Consider the following 22,319-nt stretch of genomic DNA (forward strand, 5'->3'; position numbering starts at 1 on the left):
TCTAACTCAAAGATCCAACGTAATTCTTTCTTTTTCAATAGCTTCTGTCTATCCCCTCCCCTCCTGAGTATCGGGACACAATCTATTACCCTAAATCTCAATTGATTTAACTGATGATTCTTTTCAATAAAATGCCTTGGTAATGGAAGTTCCATCATTTTCTTTCTGATTGTACTTTTATGCTTATTAATTCTCAATTTAATAGGCATAGTTGTCTCTCCTATGTAAATCAATGAGCAAGGACATGTAATCATATATACAACGAAATCTGAATTGCACGTAAATCTATGTCTGATATTAAAGACCCTCCCCGTATGTGGATGCTGAAAACTATTCCCTTTCACAATATTATTGCAATTGCAGCAATTCAGACAGGGAAAATTACCATTTTTGGGGGGGCAAAGTAGTAATTGTGTGTTTTTCTTTCTACTACCCACGTCTGACTTAACCAGTGTGTCTCTAATATTCTTAGTCCTCCGATATGACATAATAGGTGGTATTCTCAACGTGTCAATCTCATTATGTCCCTTGGACACTATAGGCCAATTCTTTCGCAGAATATTACCTATGCGACCACTCAAATTACCAAAAGTTGATATGAATGGTATACGTTCAACTTGTACACCCTTAATATTAGATTCCAAACCATTGTCTAGTCTATCCTTATGTTGCTGTACAAGCTTCCTAGGATAACCTCTCTTCTTAAATTTATTACACATCTGAGTCAACCTAATTTGTTTCTGTGTAGTATCTGACACAATCCTATCTACCCTCAATAATTGACTCCATGGTAACGACTCAATCATGTGTCTAGGATGGTTACTACTATATAAAAGGAGATTATTTCTGTCTGTGGGTTTCACAAATAAATCTGTGGAAAATACTCCGTCTTTCCATTGTACCAAAGTGTCCAAAAATTGTAATTCTCGATCAGAACAAACCATGGTAAATTGAAGAGCTGGAATATGAGTGTTAAGTTCTAACAAAAACTGATCAAGACCCAACCTATCACCGTCCCATATGACAAAAATGTCATCAATAAATCTCCACCAGCAGCGGATGTGATCCATATGGGGGGAGGTGTAGACATACTCCTCCTCAAAGGTGGACATGAAGATGTTCGCATACGTTGGGGCCACATTGGACCCCATCGCCGTCCCCCTTAGCTGTAAATAGAACTGGTCACCAAAGAGAAAATAATTCTTCCTTAGTACCAGCTCCAGCAGCTGGAGGATGAAGCGTCTACACCCTGGGTCACATCCGGTGCTGGCGAGACATTTCTCTATTGCCCTTAAACCTCTATTGTGTTCAATGCTAGTATATAAAGATACAATATCAAATGATACAAGTAATACAGGACCACTGGCCTCAATCAGTTGTAATTTATGTAAAAAATCTGTTGTATCTTTAATGTAAGACGAGGCCTTCAAAACATATTCTCTCAGGATTTTGTCAAGGAAGATTGCAATATTATTAAAAATTGAACCCCTCCCCGACACAATTGGTCTGCCTGGGGGGGCATGGAGATTTTTGTGAATCTTAGGTAGTGTATATAATATTGGAGTAATTGGTTCCTCCACCTTCAGAAACTTCCCCAATTGTTGGTCAATAATACCCTGTTCCACTGCAACATCAATAATACCTTTGATCTCTTTCAATAGCTCTAACTTGGGGTCTCTAGGTAACAATTGATATATCTCACTATCCGCCAATTGACTATAAATCTCTAACTCATATTTACTACTGTCCAAAATGACCGTGGCTCCACCTTTATCGGCCTGCTTTATAGTAATCTCCTTATTATTCATAAGTTCCTAGAAATTCCCTAGAAAGTTTTTGAATCACTTCGGTGATCCGATTTATGTAGGCGGTTTAACACTAAATAGTATTTGATGACTTTAACTCCTAGGGATTGATATCATGTAGTAATATGAACCTGATCCCTTCTCCCTCCGTCTGCCCTGTTCACATGCGACTTAAACAGAGTGAAGGCGCTTTTTTAATTATTGAATTAATTTTGCCTCTAAATATACAGATATGGAGCTGCAGTATGATGGATTCTTGTTATGACTGAGGATGTCTTATATTTAACTTCTAGTGATTGATATCATGAAGTAATATGAACCTGATCCCTTCTCCCTCCCTCTGCCCTGTTCACATGTGACTTAAACAGAGTGAAGGCGTTTTTAATTATTGAATTAATTTTGCCTCAAAATATACAGATATGGAGCTGCAGTATGATGGATTCCTGCTATGACTGTGGATGTCGTATATTTATACATACTTTGATTACTATTTTTTGATCGAACGCTGGTCTTTATTTTATATTTTTTTCACAGCAGAGATGATTGATTGCTGAGCATGCACAGCAGAGCTCTGTGATCGTAGCTGGAACCTGGAGTGTGGTGAAACTTTCCTCCTTCACTTTTCTATTGTAATAACAATGATTGATATATTATTGAGGATGATGTATTAAAGATGTATTACACATTGTAGTTTTGCACGTTTTTGAAGATTATATAACTATTTGATGGATGTCATTAAGACTAATGTATGCTTCACCTGGGAGACCAGATTCACGATGTTCACTGGTTGGAATGGGCCATGTGATCATTTGTATTCACCCATTTATAACGATGTTTTTAGACATAATGTTAGGCTTGACAAAGACCCTTCACTCACTATGGGTCGAAACGTTGCTTGTCGTTTGTGGATGTCTTGACAATAAAACCACTTTGATGATTTGAAGACGTGTGCTGTTGTCCTACTACTTCTTTGGATATACATCGTGCTGGAGTTGGTTTGCCTGGCTTGACAGCGTGCACCGCACCATACTCGGGACTAGTGCTGCTTCAAAAATCTCCTTTTTTCTGATATTAAACCACAGAGGCGTGCACTTTTGGAGAATGAATCCGAATCCGCCCAGTGCCATGGGCTCGATTTCCCGAGATACTACTGCACTATCTAGTGCATCAACTTTACAAGGTATGTCAAAGACATTCGCATACAGCAATGAGGATGCGTTAAGGATTGTACAGAGTGCAACTTATGATTCAGCGTTTTTAAGTACTCCATCAATGGATGCCTTGAAGAGGCAGTATGAAAGTGAAGCTAAAAGAAAGATTTCACTAGAGTTACATCTATCTACATTATTGGAGTACTACAAGGCACAGAGAATCCCCAGAGGCTTAAGATCACATTTACGCCCGAATCTGTTTCCTAATAATGAGTACTTCTGCACGAAGTTTGAACACATATCTAATAAATATGCCTTCGATTTAATACTTCTCAATGTGGAATATCTACAATCAGAAATTGCATTGATTGAAAATAAATTGAAGGAAGTTGAAGTATCAATTGTCCAATCTTCCAATGAGCTAATCTTTGGTTCTCTAAAGGAGAAAATCTCCATGAATTTGGATAGAGTGAAGACCGAGATAGAGAGAACGAAAAGAGATAAATGGCATCGTGATTTGGAGGACTATCGTAATGGTAAAATCTACAATTGGCAAAATATGAATTCATATGGTCCTTCCCAGAGGCGGAGAAAACCGAGGAAATTGGGGAGTGGCAATCTGTTATACACTACCGGTGATTCTGATTCAACCGATGACGCCAATCATGCACCTTTTTTAGACAAAGGTCCACTTGGAAGTATGGACGGTCTAGGAGGGGTGGACGGAAACACCAACGGCAACGCAAGAGGCCGATTTCGTTCGAGATCGAGACCCCCAATGAGGAGGAACCCTCCAAGAACGAAAATATAGTGGTAAATATTTCATCTATAGACCTCACGAATGACCAACTTCAGGTGTTACAGAAGGGTCTTTCATTTTGTCTTGATACTGATGTTGATTGGTTCCAATTGGATCTTGATCTTAAAAGTTTTTTTAGACGTCTGAACCTTAAAGTAATGTTTTCTAAAGATAATGTTACTGTCTGTGAGAAAAGTGATTCTGATTGTATGTTTCAGTCTAGCAAATTGGGTCTTAGACCAACTAGCACATATATGCCTCCCTCTAGCCCGATTATTGATACGTTTTCAAAGATTGTGTTAGATGAGATTAAATCATTAAAAGAGAGTACTACACATGATACAAGGAGTAATTTGAATCTTACAAATAAGGAAAGGAAGGCTTTAAAGGAACTTATGAATAATAAGGAGATTACTATAAAGCAGGCCGATAAAGGTGGAGCCACGGTCATTTTGGACAGTAGTAAATATGAGTTAGAGATTTATAGTCAATTGGCGGATAGTGAGATATATCAATTGTTACCTAGAGACCCCAAGTTAGAGCTATTGAAAGAGATCAAAGGTATTATTGATGTTGCAGTGGAACAGGGTATTATTGACCAACAATTGGGGAAGTTTCTGAAGGTGGAGGAACCAATTACTCCAATATTATATACACTACCTAAGATTCACAAAAATCTCCATGCCCCCCCAGGCAGACCAATTGTGTCGGGGAGGGGTTCAATTTTTAATAATATTGCAATCTTCCTTGACAAAATCCTGAGAGAATATGTTTTGAAGGCCTCGTCTTACATTAAAGATACAACAGATTTTTTACATAAATTACAACTGATTGAGGCCAGTGGTCCTGTATTACTTGTATCATTTGATATTGTATCTTTATATACTAGCATTGAACACAATAGAGGTTTAAGGGCAATAGAGAAATGTCTCGCCAGCACCGGATGTGACCCAGGGTGTAGACGCTTCATCCTCCAGCTGCTGGAGCTGGTACTAAGGAAGAATTATTTTCTCTTTGGTGACCAGTTCTATTTACAGCTAAGGGGGACGGCGATGGGGTCCAATGTGGCCCCAACGTATGCGAACATCTTCATGTCCACCTTTGAGGAGGAGTATGTCTACACCTCCCCCCATATGGATCACATCCGCTGCTGGTGGAGATTTATTGATGACATTTTTGTCATATGGGACGGTGATAGGTTGGGTCTTGATCAGTTTTTGTTAGAACTTAACACTCATATTCCAGCTCTTCAATTTACCATGGTTTGTTCTGATCGAGAATTACAATTTTTGGACACTTTGGTACAATGGAAAGACGGAGTATTTTCCACAGATTTATTTGTGAAACCCACAGACAGAAATAATCTCCTTTTATATAGTAGTAACCATCCTAGACACATGATTGAGTCGTTACCATGGAGTCAATTATTGAGGGTAGATAGGATTGTGTCAGATACTACACAGAAACAAATTAGGTTGACTCAGATGTGTAATAAATTTAAGAAGAGAGGTTATCCTAGGAAGCTTGTACAGCAACATAAGGATAGACTAGACAATGGTTTGGAATCTAATATTAAGGGTGTACAAGTTGAACGTATACCATTCATATCAACTTTTGGTAATTTGAGTGGTCGCATAGGTAATATTCTGCGAAAGAATTGGCCTATAGTGTCCAAGGGACATAATGAGATTGACACGTTGAGAATACCACCTATTATGTCATATCGGAGGACTAAGAATATTAGAGACACACTGGTTAAGTCAGACGTGGGTAGTAGAAAGAAAAACACACAATTACTACTTTGCCCCCCCAAAAATGGTAATTTTCCCTGTCTGAATTGCTGCAATTGCAATAATATTGTGAAAGGGAATAGTTTTCAGCATCCACATACGGGGAGGGTCTTTAATATCAGACATAGATTTACGTGCAATTCAGATTTCGTTGTATATATGATTACATGTCCTTGCTCATTGATTTACATAGGAGAGACAACTATGCCTATTAAATTGAGAATTAATAAGCATAAAAGTACAATCAGAAAGAAAATGATGGAACTTCCATTACCAAGGCATTTTATTGAAAAGAATCATCAGTTAAATCAATTGAGATTTAGGGTAATAGATTGTGTCCCGATACTCAGGAGGGGAGGGGATAGACAGAAGCTATTGAAAAAGAAAGAATTACGTTGGATCTTTGAGTTAGATTCCCTATACCCCAAAGGTTTGAATCTAGAATACAAGATAATTCCTGGACTCTGAAATCCCATTGCTGTTTTTAACATTTTTTTAATTATAATATTGTACACTTGATGGGTGATTTCTGACACATTGTGTAGCATCTATTTTTTTTCATCGTCTTGTATTCCTGAGGGTCTTGATATTTTTGAAATATTTCTTACAGATTTGAGCATGTTCGTGATGGAGGTTTATTCACCACACGCCAGCGGATTTATGATCAGAATGAAGATTATAGCGGTTCCTCTCATGTTGGCATCCATCTGTATATATATTTTTTTATGCAATGTTTTTGAGTATAGAGGTTTTTTGATTGGGTGGGCTATGGTTGATGTTCTATCATCATTATATAAATCTCGTGTTCTGTGCGGTATAGGTGTCCGACATGATTTGTCGGACAGATATTACGAGCATTCCCTAGAAAGTCTTTTAATCACTGTTAGTGATTCGATTTATGTAGGCGAATTAACACTAAAGAGTATTTGATGACACTAACTTTTAGTGATTGATATCATGTAGTAATATGAACCTGATCCCTTCTCCCTCCGTCTGCCCTGTTCACATGTGACTTAACATCACGGAGTGAAGGCGTTTTTATCATCATTATATAAATCTCGTGTTTTGTGCGGTATAATTGTCCAACATGATTTGTTGGACAGTAGTTACAAGCATTCCCTAGAAAGTTTTTGAATCACTTCGGTGATCCGATTTATGTAGGCGGTTTAACACTAAATAGTATTTGATGACTTTAACTCCTAGGGATTGATATCATGTAGTAATATGAACCTGATCCCTTCTCCCTCCGTCTGCCCTGTTCACATGCGACTTAAACAGAGTGAAGGCGCTTTTTTAATTATTGAATTAATTTTGCCTCTAAATATACAGATATGGAGCTGCAGTATGATGGATTCTTGTTATGACTGAGGATGTCTTATATTTAACTTCTAGTGATTGATATCATGAAGTAATATGAACCTGATCCCTTCTCCCTCCCTCTGCCCTGTTCACATGTGACTTAAACAGAGTGAAGGCGTTTTTAATTATTGAATTAATTTTGCCTCAAAATATACAGATATGGAGCTGCAGTATGATGGATTCCTGCTATGACTGTGGATGTCGTATATTTATACATACTTTGATTACTATTTTTTGATCGAACGCTGGTCTTTATTTTATATTTTTTTCACAGCAGAGATGATTGATTGCTGAGCATGCACAGCAGAGCTCTGTGATCGTAGCTGGAACCTGGAGTGTGGTGAAACTTTCCTCCTTCACTTTTCTATTGTAATAACAATGATTGATATATTATTGAGGATGATGTATTAAAGATGTATTACACATTGTAGTTTTGCACGTTTTTGAAGATTATATAACTATTTGATGGATGTCATTAAGACTAATGTATGCTTCACCTGGGAGACCAGATTCACGATGTTCACTGGTTGGAATGGGCCATGTGATCATTTGTATTCACCCATTTATAACGATGTTTTTAGACATAATGTTAGGCTTGACAAAGACCCTTCACTCACTATGGGTCGAAACGTTGCTTGTCGTTTGTGGATGTCTTGACAATAAAACCACTTTGATGATTTGAAGACGTGTGCTGTTGTCCTACTACTTCTTTGGATATACATCGTGCTGGAGTTGGTTTGCCTGGCTTGACAGCGTGCACCGCACCATACTCGGGACTAGTGCTGCTTCAAAAATCTCCTTTTTTCTGATATTAAACCACAGAGGCGTGCACTTTTGGAGAATGAATCCGAATCCGCCCAGTGCCATGGGCTCGATTTCCCGAGATACTACTGCACTATCTAGTGCATCAACTTTACAAGGTATGTCAAAGACATTCGCATACAGCAATGAGGATGCGTTAAGGATTGTACAGAGTGCAACTTATGATTCAGCGTTTTTAAGTACTCCATCAATGGATGCCTTGAAGAGGCAGTATGAAAGTGAAGCTAAAAGAAAGATTTCACTAGAGTTACATCTATCTACATTATTGGAGTACTACAAGGCACAGAGAATCCCCAGAGGCTTAAGATCACATTTACGCCCGAATCTGTTTCCTAATAATGAGTACTTCTGCACGAAGTTTGAACACATATCTAATAAATATGCCTTCGATTTAATACTTCTCAATGTGGAATATCTACAATCAGAAATTGCATTGATTGAAAATAAATTGAAGGAAGTTGAAGTATCAATTGTCCAATCTTCCAATGAGCTAATCTTTGGTTCTCTAAAGGAGAAAATCTCCATGAATTTGGATAGAGTGAAGACCGAGATAGAGAGAACGAAAAGAGATAAATGGCATCGTGATTTGGAGGACTATCGTAATGGTAAAATCTACAATTGGCAAAATATGAATTCATATGGTCCTTCCCAGAGGCGGAGAAAACCGAGGAAATTGGGGAGTGGCAATCTGTTATACACTACCGGTGATTCTGATTCAACCGATGACGCCAATCATGCACCTTTTTTAGACAAAGGTCCACTTGGAAGTATGGACGGTCTAGGAGGGGTGGACGGAAACACCAACGGCAACGCAAGAGGCCGATTTCGTTCGAGATCGAGACCCCCAATGAGGAGGAACCCTCCAAGAACGAAAATATAGTGGTAAATATTTCATCTATAGACCTCACGAATGACCAACTTCAGGTGTTACAGAAGGGTCTTTCATTTTGTCTTGATACTGATGTTGATTGGTTCCAATTGGATCTTGATCTTAAAAGTTTTTTTAGACGTCTGAACCTTAAAGTAATGTTTTCTAAAGATAATGTTACTGTCTGTGAGAAAAGTGATTCTGATTGTATGTTTCAGTCTAGCAAATTGGGTCTTAGACCAACTAGCACATATATGCCTCCCTCTAGCCCGATTATTGATACGTTTTCAAAGATTGTGTTAGATGAGATTAAATCATTAAAAGAGAGTACTACACATGATACAAGGAGTAATTTGAATCTTACAAATAAGGAAAGGAAGGCTTTAAAGGAACTTATGAATAATAAGGAGATTACTATAAAGCAGGCCGATAAAGGTGGAGCCACGGTCATTTTGGACAGTAGTAAATATGAGTTAGAGATTTATAGTCAATTGGCGGATAGTGAGATATATCAATTGTTACCTAGAGACCCCAAGTTAGAGCTATTGAAAGAGATCAAAGGTATTATTGATGTTGCAGTGGAACAGGGTATTATTGACCAACAATTGGGGAAGTTTCTGAAGGTGGAGGAACCAATTACTCCAATATTATATACACTACCTAAGATTCACAAAAATCTCCATGCCCCCCCAGGCAGACCAATTGTGTCGGGGAGGGGTTCAATTTTTAATAATATTGCAATCTTCCTTGACAAAATCCTGAGAGAATATGTTTTGAAGGCCTCGTCTTACATTAAAGATACAACAGATTTTTTACATAAATTACAACTGATTGAGGCCAGTGGTCCTGTATTACTTGTATCATTTGATATTGTATCTTTATATACTAGCATTGAACACAATAGAGGTTTAAGGGCAATAGAGAAATGTCTCGCCAGCACCGGATGTGACCCAGGGTGTAGACGCTTCATCCTCCAGCTGCTGGAGCTGGTACTAAGGAAGAATTATTTTCTCTTTGGTGACCAGTTCTATTTACAGCTAAGGGGGACGGCGATGGGGTCCAATGTGGCCCCAACGTATGCGAACATCTTCATGTCCACCTTTGAGGAGGAGTATGTCTACACCTCCCCCCATATGGATCACATCCGCTGCTGGTGGAGATTTATTGATGACATTTTTGTCATATGGGACGGTGATAGGTTGGGTCTTGATCAGTTTTTGTTAGAACTTAACACTCATATTCCAGCTCTTCAATTTACCATGGTTTGTTCTGATCGAGAATTACAATTTTTGGACACTTTGGTACAATGGAAAGACGGAGTATTTTCCACAGATTTATTTGTGAAACCCACAGACAGAAATAATCTCCTTTTATATAGTAGTAACCATCCTAGACACATGATTGAGTCGTTACCATGGAGTCAATTATTGAGGGTAGATAGGATTGTGTCAGATACTACACAGAAACAAATTAGGTTGACTCAGATGTGTAATAAATTTAAGAAGAGAGGTTATCCTAGGAAGCTTGTACAGCAACATAAGGATAGACTAGACAATGGTTTGGAATCTAATATTAAGGGTGTACAAGTTGAACGTATACCATTCATATCAACTTTTGGTAATTTGAGTGGTCGCATAGGTAATATTCTGCGAAAGAATTGGCCTATAGTGTCCAAGGGACATAATGAGATTGACACGTTGAGAATACCACCTATTATGTCATATCGGAGGACTAAGAATATTAGAGACACACTGGTTAAGTCAGACGTGGGTAGTAGAAAGAAAAACACACAATTACTACTTTGCCCCCCCAAAAATGGTAATTTTCCCTGTCTGAATTGCTGCAATTGCAATAATATTGTGAAAGGGAATAGTTTTCAGCATCCACATACGGGGAGGGTCTTTAATATCAGACATAGATTTATGTGCAATTCAGATTTCGTTGTATATATGATTACATGTCCTTGCTCATTGATTTACATAGGAGAGACAACTATGCCTATTAAATTGAGAATTAATAAGCATAAAAGTACAATCAGAAAGAAAATGATGGAACTTCCATTACCAAGGCATTTTATTGAAAAGAATCATCAGTTAAATCAATTGAGATTTAGGGTAATAGATTGTGTCCCGATACTCAGGAGGGGAGGGGATAGACAGAAGCTATTGAAAAAGAAAGAATTACGTTGGATCTTTGAGTTAGATTCCCTATACCCCAAAGGTTTGAATCTAGAATACAAGATAATTCCTGGACTCTGAAATCCCATTGCTGTTTTTAACATTTTTTTAATTATAATATTGTACACTTGATGGGTGATTTCTGACACATTGTGTAGCATCTATTTTTTTTCATCGTCTTGTATTCCTGAGGGTCTTGATATTTTTGAAATATTTCTTACAGATTTGAGCATGTTCGTGATGGAGGTTTATTCACCACACGCCAGCGGATTTATGATCAGAATGAAGATTATAGCGGTTCCTCTCATGTTGGCATCCATCTGTATATATATTTTTTTATGCAATGTTTTTGAGTATAGAGGTTTTTTGATTGGGTGGGCTATGGTTGATGTTCTATCATCATTATATAAATCTCGTGTTCTGTGCGGTATAGGTGTCCGACATGATTTGTCGGACAGATATTACGAGCATTCCCTAGAAAGTCTTTTAATCACTGTTAGTGATTCGATTTATGTAGGCGAATTAACACTAAAGAGTATTTGATGACACTAACTTTTAGTGATTGATATCATGTAGTAATATGAACCTGATCCCTTCTCCCTCCGTCTGCCCTGTTCACATGTGACTTAACATCACGGAGTGAAGGCGTTTTTATCATCATTATATAAATCTCGTGTTTTGTGCGGTATAATTGTCCAACATGATTTGTTGGACAGTAGTTACAAGCATTCCCTAGAAAGTTTTTGAATCACTTCGGTGATCCGATTTATGTAGGCGGTTTAACACTAAATAGTATTTGATGACTTTAACTCCTAGGGATTGATATCATGTAGTAATATGAACCTGATCCCTTCTCCCTCCGTCTGCCCTGTTCACATGCGACTTAAACAGAGTGAAGGCGCTTTTTTAATTATTGAATTAATTTTGCCTCTAAATATACAGATATGGAGCTGCAGTATGATGGATTCTTGTTATGACTGAGGATGTCTTATATTTAACTTCTAGTGATTGATATCATGAAGTAATATGAACCTGATCCCTTCTCCCTCCCTCTGCCCTGTTCACATGTGACTTAAACAGAGTGAAGGCGTTTTTAATTATTGAATTAATTTTGCCTCAAAATATACAGATATGGAGCTGCAGTATGATGGATTCCTGCTATGACTGTGGATGTCGTATATTTATACATACTTTGATTACTATTTTTTGATCGAACGCTGGTCTTTATTTTATATTTTTTTCACAGCAGAGATGATTGATTGCTGAGCATGCACAGCAGAGCTCTGTGATCGTAGCTGGAACCTGGAGTGTGGTGAAACTTTCCTCCTTCACTTTTCTATTGTAATAACAATGATTGATATATTATTGAGGATGATGTATTAAAGATGTATTACACATTGTAGTTTTGCACGTTTTTGAAGATTATATAACTATTTGATGGATGTCATTAAGACTAATGTATGCTTCACCTGGGAGACCAGATTCACGATGTTCACTGGTTGGAATGGGCCATGTGATCATTTGTATTCACCCATTTATAACGATGTTTTTAGACATAATGTTAGGCTTGACAAAGACCCTTCACTCACTATGGGTCGAAACGTTGCTTGTCGTTTGTGGATGTCTTGACAATAAAACCACTTTGATGATTTGAAGACGTGTGCTGTTGTCCTACTACTTCTTTGGATATCCACAGGATATGTCATAAATGTCAAATAGATGTGGGTCCCACCTCTATCTCTAGAACGGGGCCCGTTCTAGCTTTCTGTGCTCTCCCGGCCACTTGATTACATGTGGGGTTACTTTAACAGCGTAACTCGCTATGCTACGCTGTTTCTGTAACTCCCATAGAACTGAATAGTAGTTACGGAAACAGCGTAGCTCGTATGCTACGTTGCTTCCGTAACTGCCATTCACTACTATGGGAGTTACGGAAACAGCGTAGCTCAGCGAGTTATGCTGTTTCAGTAACTCCACGTGTATCCAAGTAGCCGCTGGTTAAAGTCCCCTAGGGGAACTAATAAAATGTGTAAAAAAATATTAAAAGTTCAAAATAAAAAAGCACAATGTAAAAAATAAAATAATTTGGTATAGCTGCGTCCGTAAAAGTCAGATCTATTACAATATACCATTATTTAACTCGCACGGTGAACGGCGTAAAAAAAAAGTAAATCATCAGAATTGTGTTTTGGTCAGCTTAGCGCTTAAAAAAATGAAATAAAAAAAGTGATCAAAAAATCGTATGTACCAAAAAATGGTGCCAATAAAACTACAGCTCGTCCCACAAAAAATAAGCCCTCACACCGCTCAGTCAATGAAAAAAATATAAAAAAATGTATGGCTCTCAGAATGTGGTGAAACAGAACAAATAATTTTTTAACAAATATTTTTTTTACTATTTTCTGTTGTCTAAAACCTGGGTTCATCTTATGGTCAGGTGCGTCTTGTAGTCCAATAAATACGGTATATATTTTAGAAAAATAAAAATTATTCAAGTCATAAAAATAAAAATCTCCTCTATTCCCTGATCAAGCTCATTATTATTGATAATAAATTAAAAAAAACTATGCATAATCGGTACCGCTGCATCTGTAACGACCTGAACTATAAAAATGTTGTTACTTATCCCGCACAGTGAACCTCGTAAAAAAAAAAAACGCAGAATTACTTATTTTTGGTCACAACATCTACAAATTTTTTTTTAATTAAAAGTGATAAAAAAGTAGAATGTACTCTAAAATGGTACTAATAAAAACTACAGCTTGTCCCGTAAAAAAAAAAGTAATTATACATCCATAGATAGAAAAATAAAAAAAGTTATGAATCTCCAAATATGTCGACACAAAAACATTATTTTTTTTAAAATGTGTTTTTATTGTGTAGAAGTATTAAAACATGAAAAATATATTTACAGTTGGTATCACCAAGATCGTATCGACCCGCAGAATAAAGTTAACATGTCAATTATACCATAGAATGACTGCTGGAAAAACGAAACTCAAAAAACTATTGTGGAACTGCTGTTTTCTTTGTCTGTTCCACCCCCAAAAGAAATATTAAAAGTGTTTTAATACATTATATGTACACCAAAAGGATGCCAATAAAAAATAGAACACGTCTTGCAAAAAATAGCCCTCATAAAGCTACGTCAACAGAAAAATTAAAACGTTCTGATTCTCGGATTGCAATGATGCAAAATGATGGCCCACACTAATTTATACGCCCAGCAGTTTTTAGCCCAAAACTCCACGGTGGCCACATTCTGCACCCCCTGACCCCATTAGATACGCCCCCGCACATATAAGCATAGGAGATTTAAATGCATGTTATGCCAGCAGTGGAGAGTAAGAGTGAAAAGATTTACAATGTTCTTATCAGGATGGAACAAGCCACAAATAAAGCTCCTGCATGTCCTGATGTTAGAGACATATTCAAGTATTCATGACATTTTGGTTAAACCACTCACAGGCGAAAATTTAAATGGCGCCCCCCAGATTTTGATTGACATGGCCCTGCTGTTCTACATCACTACCTCCTCCAACTCGAGTGGATGCTCCGTTGCCTTGTACTCCCCTGGCATGCGCGTTGCAGCGATGAAGCCGGGCAGAGTACACCTCGCTGCATGGTGTGTACCCAAGTAGTACAAGGCAATGGCGCATCCGAAAAAGTTAGCGGAGGCTACTAGTGATGTAGAACAGCCAGAGGGAATTCAATCAAGCATGGAAAGATGGGTTTGGAAGCAGGACTATTTGACTCTTCTGGATAGCGGCATTGCCCCATGACCCTTTGAGGAGTAATTAGCATATAGTGTGCGCCATTTTAAAAGTTTATTTTATCAATTTTTAGATACATTTTGCTGTATGTGAAAAAAAAACATACAAGGGAATGTTTGGAAATATTGTCAGGTCATGTATTACTGTATGGTGGCGGTTCAAGAGGTTAAAATTACCTGACTCATTACCATTAAATATACAATGAATCAAAACAATTCCATCTGCCCTGCAATTGTGTTATTATAAATATATCCTATATAATCTCCAGAACCAAGCTCTATACATACATATATATATATATATATATATATGTATATATATATATATATATATATATATATATATATATATATATACATAATCTCGCCTCACGGACGGAGCGGCCCCGTCTGTATTTAATTAGCAAGTAGATTTGGAAATGCCATAGCTCATAAAATACATAAGTAGTCTAACCTTCACTTCCAAAAATAATAGAATTTGATTGGTCACTGTTGACATATATGGAGATGTCGATGATTTAAAAGAAAGTACATGATAATGATATCTGAAATATGCAAATTACATTTCTACAATAGCAATGTATTTTATATGCATTATATTTATTAATTATATTTTTCCTCTATATGTATATATATATATATATATATATATATATATATATATATATATATATATATATATATATATCCATATCCTTTTCTTCCCTACTATTCCACATATTTGAATTTATATAGTCTAAATGCCTTCTTCCTTCTACTGCTTAAACACCCACATACTGCAATCACGCCAACACAATGAGGAGGCTTATGAAACAGCAATCTCAAGACTAAAAAAAAGTCAGGTATAAAGGAATTTCCCTCCTACTTTCTTTCATCAACAATATCAAGCAAACTTGTTCCCAATTTTTTCATGTGATTCAGCTACCTATGAACAGTTTGTAAATACCAGAATGAGTCCATCAATGTCAGGCTAAGCTTGAAAACAGGAATGAAAAGAGATTTTATATTACTTAGAAATTAGCTTTTGTTTGAAGTTCAGAAAGCTTTATTCTAAGAACAGCAACCCGACTGTTCTCTCTCTACAGTGGTCTCTAATTAAATGGTTTTTTTGGAAATGGGCATTAGACCCACACTGTGTTTGTTCCATATAAGAGTTTTTGATTTGCAATATTCATTTTCTGATAATAGAACATTTTAGAAGTAGCAATATTGAAGTGATACAAAATATCACCTTTCTATACATAAAATCCATGGATATAAAAGCATTTCTTTATGAGGATTTTTTCACATGATTATGAAAAATTAATTTCATTGTCAAAAACAAAACTCTTAATGAAATAAAAACATTGGTAACATGTTCACAGTTTTTTTTGTTGCAGACTAGTGATCATGGTGTTATTAAAAAATTGTTTTGATTTGTTTTTGTGGATTATATATTTAAAAAAATCTATATTAGTTAATTTTTTTAATTTATTTTATTTTCACCTTTTTTCCTCTTCTAAATCTACATTTTTATCATATAATCATAATAAAATTATTTTGTCATTTATATGTCAATTTTATTTTTATTTCAATGATAAGGTACCTGAATTTTTGGGCTTTTGTAAATTTGCTACTAAGTAAACAAACTAGAGGTGTCAACTGTTGTAAAACAAAATATAACTTTCTTTTATGATAATTATTAAAAAAAATTCAAGATAAATCCAATTGACAGATCATGAATTTCGATAGAGAACATTGATTATTGATCGCGTCATCGGAAATCCGGTGATGTGATCAAAGACCGGGGAATTCCTCTGCAGTCAGCCCTGGGGACCTAGAAAGGACCCCAGGGCTGTCTGTTCAGTTTGCCTGCTGTTAGGGCACATTATGTGTTGCCTTAACAGCAGCCTGTTTCAAAGTGACACAGTGTAATGTATTAACATACAAGAGTATGTTAATACATTACAAGTAAAAAATAAAGTTGTAAATAAAGTTTAATGGGATTAAAAAAAGTAACAAACAAAAAAGTCATTATTTTGCGTAAAATATATTTTATTGCCCCTACATTACATAAAAACGTTTTAATTAAAAAATTGAAAACTTATTAATTTGCTATGAAGAAACTTTGGATTTATTTCTGGTAATCTTCACCACACCCAGAGGAGAAGGTGAAACAGCGAGGTCCAGGAGCAGGGGCATAGCTGAAAGCTCATGGGCCCTGGTATAAGAATTCAGCTTGCGCCTCCCTACCACTTCCCAAAAGCATCACACCCCTGCGCATGCCTATGCCCAGCCACCTTGCCCGACAGGCCCCATGAATGCCTCCACAGTATAATGCTCCCCATAGCTGACCCCACTGTATAATGCCCATAGCTGCCCCCACACTGTGTAATGCCCCGCATAACTGCCCACACACTGTATAATGCCTCCATAGATGCCACCACACAGTATAATGCCCCCCATAGCTATCCCCACAGTATATGGCCACTCATAGCTGCCCCATACAGTATAATGCCCCCATACAGTATAATTCACTTCATACAATATAATGCCCCCATAAAGTATAATGCCCCCCATAGCTGCCACATACAGTATAATGTCCCCCATAGCTGCCACATATAGTATAATGCCCCATACAGTATAAAGCCCCCCATAGCTGTCCCATACAGTATAATGCCCCCATAGCTGCCACATACAGTATAACACCCCATACAGTATTATGCGCTCATAGCTGTGCCATACAGTATAATGCCCCACATAGTATAATGCCCAGAATAGCTGTCCCATACAGTATAATGCCCCCCCATACAGTATAATGCCCTCCATAGCTGTCCTATACAGTAAAATGCCCCACACAGAATAATGCCACATAGCTGCCACGTATAGTATAATCAGTGCCGCATCTACCATGAGGCAATGTGAGCTGACAGCCTCAGGCGGCGCAGCCCAGCTGAAAGTGGGGGGCGGCATTTTGAGCCAGAGACAGACTGGACCGGGGAGGGGGATTATTTTACTTAGCAGACGTGCCCGTCTGTGAGAACACTCCTGCTCCTCTCTGACGCTGTATGAAGCACGTGCCACCAGAGAGGAGCAGGTCTGCAGGAGGAGCGGTCGTCTCCTCAAACAAGTGACCAGACGAATGAGGTGAGACTGCTGTGCAAACAAACTACTTCCTCTCCCTTTCGTCTAAAGCAGTCGGTGCAGAGAAGAGGGGGAGGGGAGAGTTCACAGCCTCAGCGTCTGCACAGAGGAAGCTCCGTGTCTAGTCTTCCCCTGTGTCCTCCTCTCCTGTGTCACTCTTCTGTGTCTCCTCTGCCCCCCCTCTCCTGTATCCCCCTCCTCTCGTGTGCTGTGTCCCCCTATTTGTCTAACAGACCAGCTACTTCTGCAGCTGGTTATATCTGCTGTCCTGGGATGCCTCTGCTGCTTCAAGAGACTGCATGAGAGATCCTACATAGAAGGTAAGTGTGTGTATGAGTGTGTAAATGTTTGCTTGTGTGTAAATGTGTGTGTGTGTATATATATATATATATATATATATATATATATATATGATTCTCGTCTATATATGAGACTGTCTGCATTAGAGATCCTACATAGAAGGTAAGTGTGTGTATGAGTGTGTAAATGTGTGTGTTATATATATATATATATATATATATATATATATATAATCTGTGTGTATGTGGATATATATGAGTCTCGTGTACATATGATACTGTAAGGTCATTCACACATTGTAGTTTTGCAGCAATAATTTATAAACTGTTTTTGCTGTGCTTTTGTGTAAATAGTGGGAAAAATGATGTGTAGAGTATATAGTGTATATACTGGTATTGTGTGTGTAGACTGTGTAGCAGTATTGTGCGTAGTGTATGTTGCAATATAATAGGCAGTGGCGTAGCTGTAGGGGTCGCAGCGGTCGCAATTGCGACCGGCCCCCGAAGCCAGGGGGGCCCGCAGCCCCCCGCACCACATCAATAAAAAGTTATTATAGTAACTCAGGCCGCGGTCCTCTGTTACTATAGTAACTGACAGTACTTACCCTCCTGGTTCCGGAGCGCAGTGGAGGTCCTGACGTCAAGCGCTGTGCGCAGCGCATGACGTCACAGCGCTATTCACCGCACACAACATCGTGATCCTGGATAGAGTTAGGACAGAGCTACCTCCGCGGCTGAAGAGGAGAGTAAGATTAATATCCCTGTCTGCTGAAGCTGATTAGCGGGGTCCGTCTCCCGGGAGCCGGCCAATCAGCTGTTTTGAAGGGGCCGCAGTGTTTGTACGAGAGCTGCTTCCCCTTCATTCCGGTCACTTCATTCCGGTCACACTGTGAATCCGTGTCGGCGATTCAGTGTGAGCGAGTAAGGGAAATGAAGGGGAAGCAGCTCTCGTACGAGTGCTGCGGCCCCTTCAAAACTGCTGATTGGCGGGTCCCGGGAGACGGACAACGACACATCAGCTATTGATGGCCTATCCTGAGGATAGGCCATCAATGTTTAGGGACTGGACAAGTCCTTTAAGCCTACGATGTAGCAGGTTTAGAGGGCCCATGAGACAGGATCACAGATTGTGTGATCCTGTCTGATTGACCCTGTATTACTGTATAAGATTACTGTCTGCCTGACCCTGTATATAAGCCTACCTTGTTGTAGGCTTAGACACCGGGTCCCACAGACAGTATCACACATGGGCCCTGTATCTAAGCCTAACACGTGTTACTAATCGTTTTTTTGTGTGTTTTCTTACACAAGATTTTAGATTCCAGGACTACTTCGATGAAGGCTGTTTTTATTATCAATAAAATGGTTAATGAGGGTTGTGTGGTTTATTTTTATTTCAATAAAATATTTTTTCTATGTCTTTGTGTTTTTTTTTAACTTTATTACTACCGCCTTAGTAATGGCCGCCGGCTGATTGACAGCGTCCATTGCTAAGGCGGGGCTTAGTGTTAGCCGGTGCAGAGGCGAACACTAACCCTCTTTATTACCCCGGTACCCACCGCCACCAGGGGTGCTGTGAAGAGCCGGGTACGATCCAATACCTGACCATCTGTAGTGATGGTCGGGCAATGGGGCGGCCGCAGGCTGTGGAAGGTCTTATGCAGTGGCCCTTCCCACCCTGGTAAAGCTAGGCTGCTGCTGCTTTATTGTATCTGGCTGGTTATGAAAAATGGGGGGGACCCCAAGTCATTTAAAAAAAATAAAATAATAATAATTGGAAAGAACGATGTGGGGTCCCCCCTAATTTTCATAACCAGCCAGATACAACACAGCAGCAGCAAGCAGCATTACCAGGGTGGTAGGGGCCACTGTTTTTGGCCTTCCCCAGCCTAATGCTACCAGCCTGCGGCCGCCCCGGTGTCTGGCCGTCACTGCAGATGGTCGGGTACTGGTTCGTACCCGGCTCTTCCCAGTACCCCTGGTGGCGGTGGGTACCGGGGTAATAATGGGGGTTAGTGTTCGCCTCTGCACCTGCTAACATTAAAGAGGCTCTGTCACCAGATTCTCAAATCCCTATCTCCTATTGCATGTGATCGGCGCTGCAATGTAGATAACAGCAAAGTTGTTTTTTTTTTAAAAGCGTTCATTTTTGGCCAAGTTCTGAGCTATTTTATATATATGCAAATGAGCTTTGAAATGGACAACTGGGCGTTTTTTTTTTCGTTATGTCCAACTGGGCGTGTATTGTGTTTTTAACTGGGCGTGTTTATGTGTATGACGCTGACCAATCAGTGACCAGTCAGCGTCATACACTCCTCAACATCTGCACGCTCCTCTCCTGAAATATTCTGTGCTGCTGTGAACTCTGCTCTTACCATTACGTATCTCTCAGTCTGTTACCTCTCCTCCACTCCTGTCCTCAATAACACCTTCACATGATTGGCAAGTCACCACCCCGCACAAGATCCGCACGCTCATCTCCTGAAATACTCTGTGCTGCCTTAAACTCTGTGGACAGGTCAGGATCCTGTTTTTTTTAAATGCTGCTGGGGAACCCGCTCGATCCACTATATAAGGCTGCGCCTCCATCCTCTTCTGCCCCAGTCACTTATTCCCAAGCACTGTAAACTTTCAGATTGGTTGCGCTGTGAATATTCGGAGAACGTGATTGGTTTATGTGCAGGGTAATGAACATACAGACAAGCAGTAGAAGACTGAATTCAATGAAATGCTCAGCCCTTAGTCAGTCTTCTACTGCTTGTCTGTATGTTCATTACCCTGCACATAAACCAATCACGTTCTCCGAATATTCACAGCGCAACCAATCTGAAACTTTACAGTGCTTGGGAATAAGTGACTGGGGCAGAAGAGGATGGAGGCGCAGCCTTATATAGTGGATCGAGCGGGTTCCCCAGCAGCATTTAAAAAAAACAGGATCCTGACCTGTCCACAGAGTTTAAGGCAGCACAGAGTATTTCAGGAGATGAGCGTGCGGATCTTGTGCGGGGTGGTGACTTGCCAATCATGTGAAGGTGTTATTGAGGACAGGAGTGGAGGAGAGGTAACAGACTGAGAGATATGTAATGGTAAGAGCAGAGTTCACAGCAGCACAGAATATTTCAGGAGAGGAGCATGCAGATGTTGAGGAGTGTATGACGCTGACTGGTCACTGATTGGTCAGCGTCATACACATAAACACGCCCAGTTAAAAACACAATACACGCCCAGTTGGACATAACGAAAAAAAAAACGCCCAGTTGTCCATTTCAAAGCTCATTTGCATATATATAAAATAGCTCAGAACTTGGCCAAAAATGAACGTTTTTTAAAAAACAAACGTTGCTGTTATCTACATTGCAACGCCGATCACATGCCATAGGAGATAGGGGTTTGAGAATCTGGTGACAGAGCCTCTTTAAGCCCCGCCTTAGTAATGGAGGTTGTCAATCAGCCAGCGGCCATTACTAAGGCGGTAATAATAAAGTTTAAAAAAGTACAAGCACATAGAAAAAATATTTTATTGAAATAAAAAAACACAACCCTCATTAACCATTTTATTGAGAATAAAAAAACGCTGTCATTGAAATTGTCCTCGAATCCGAAGTCCAACAACCGAACCTGTAAAAACACACAAAAATAATTAGAAACACATAAAAAAGCAAAACAATTATTATTCTTACCTTTCCTGGGTCCAGCGCAGGAGCCGCAATGTCAGCGAGCTGAGTCCTGTATCTAATCCTATCATGTGTGATACTGTCTGCTGAGCTGTGTATCTAATCCTATAATGTGTGATACTGTCTGCTGAGCCACTGTATCTAATCCAATCATGTGTGATATTGTCTGTTGAGCCACTGTATCTAATCCTATCATGTGTGATATTGTCTGCTGAGCTGTGTATCTAGTCCTATCATGTGTGACACTGTCTGCTGAGCTGTGTATCTAAGCCCATCATGTGTGAAACTCTGCTGGGCCTTATATCTAATCCTATCGTGTGATACTGTCTGCTGAGCAACTGTATCTAATCCTATCATGTGTGATATTGTCTGCTGAGCTGTGTATCTAGTCCTATCATGTGTGACACTGTCTTATGAGCTGTGTATCTAAGCCCATCATGTGTGAAACTCTGCTGGGCCTTATATCTAATCCTATCGTGTGATACTGTCTGCTGAGCAACTGTATCTAATCCTATCATGTCTGATACTGTCTGCTGAGCCATTGTATTCAATCCTATCATGTGTGATACTGTCTGCTGGGCCTCTGTATCTAATCCTATCATGTGTGATACTGTCTGCTGAGCCAATGTATCCTATCCATAGTTTATAGGGTCGTAGTGCTATACACGCACACGCACACA

The sequence above is a fragment of the Rhinoderma darwinii genome, chromosome 2 (assembly GCF_050947455.1).
Source record: "Rhinoderma darwinii isolate aRhiDar2 chromosome 2, aRhiDar2.hap1, whole genome shotgun sequence".
NCBI classification, from domain to species: domain Eukaryota; kingdom Metazoa; phylum Chordata; class Amphibia; order Anura; family Rhinodermatidae; genus Rhinoderma; species Rhinoderma darwinii.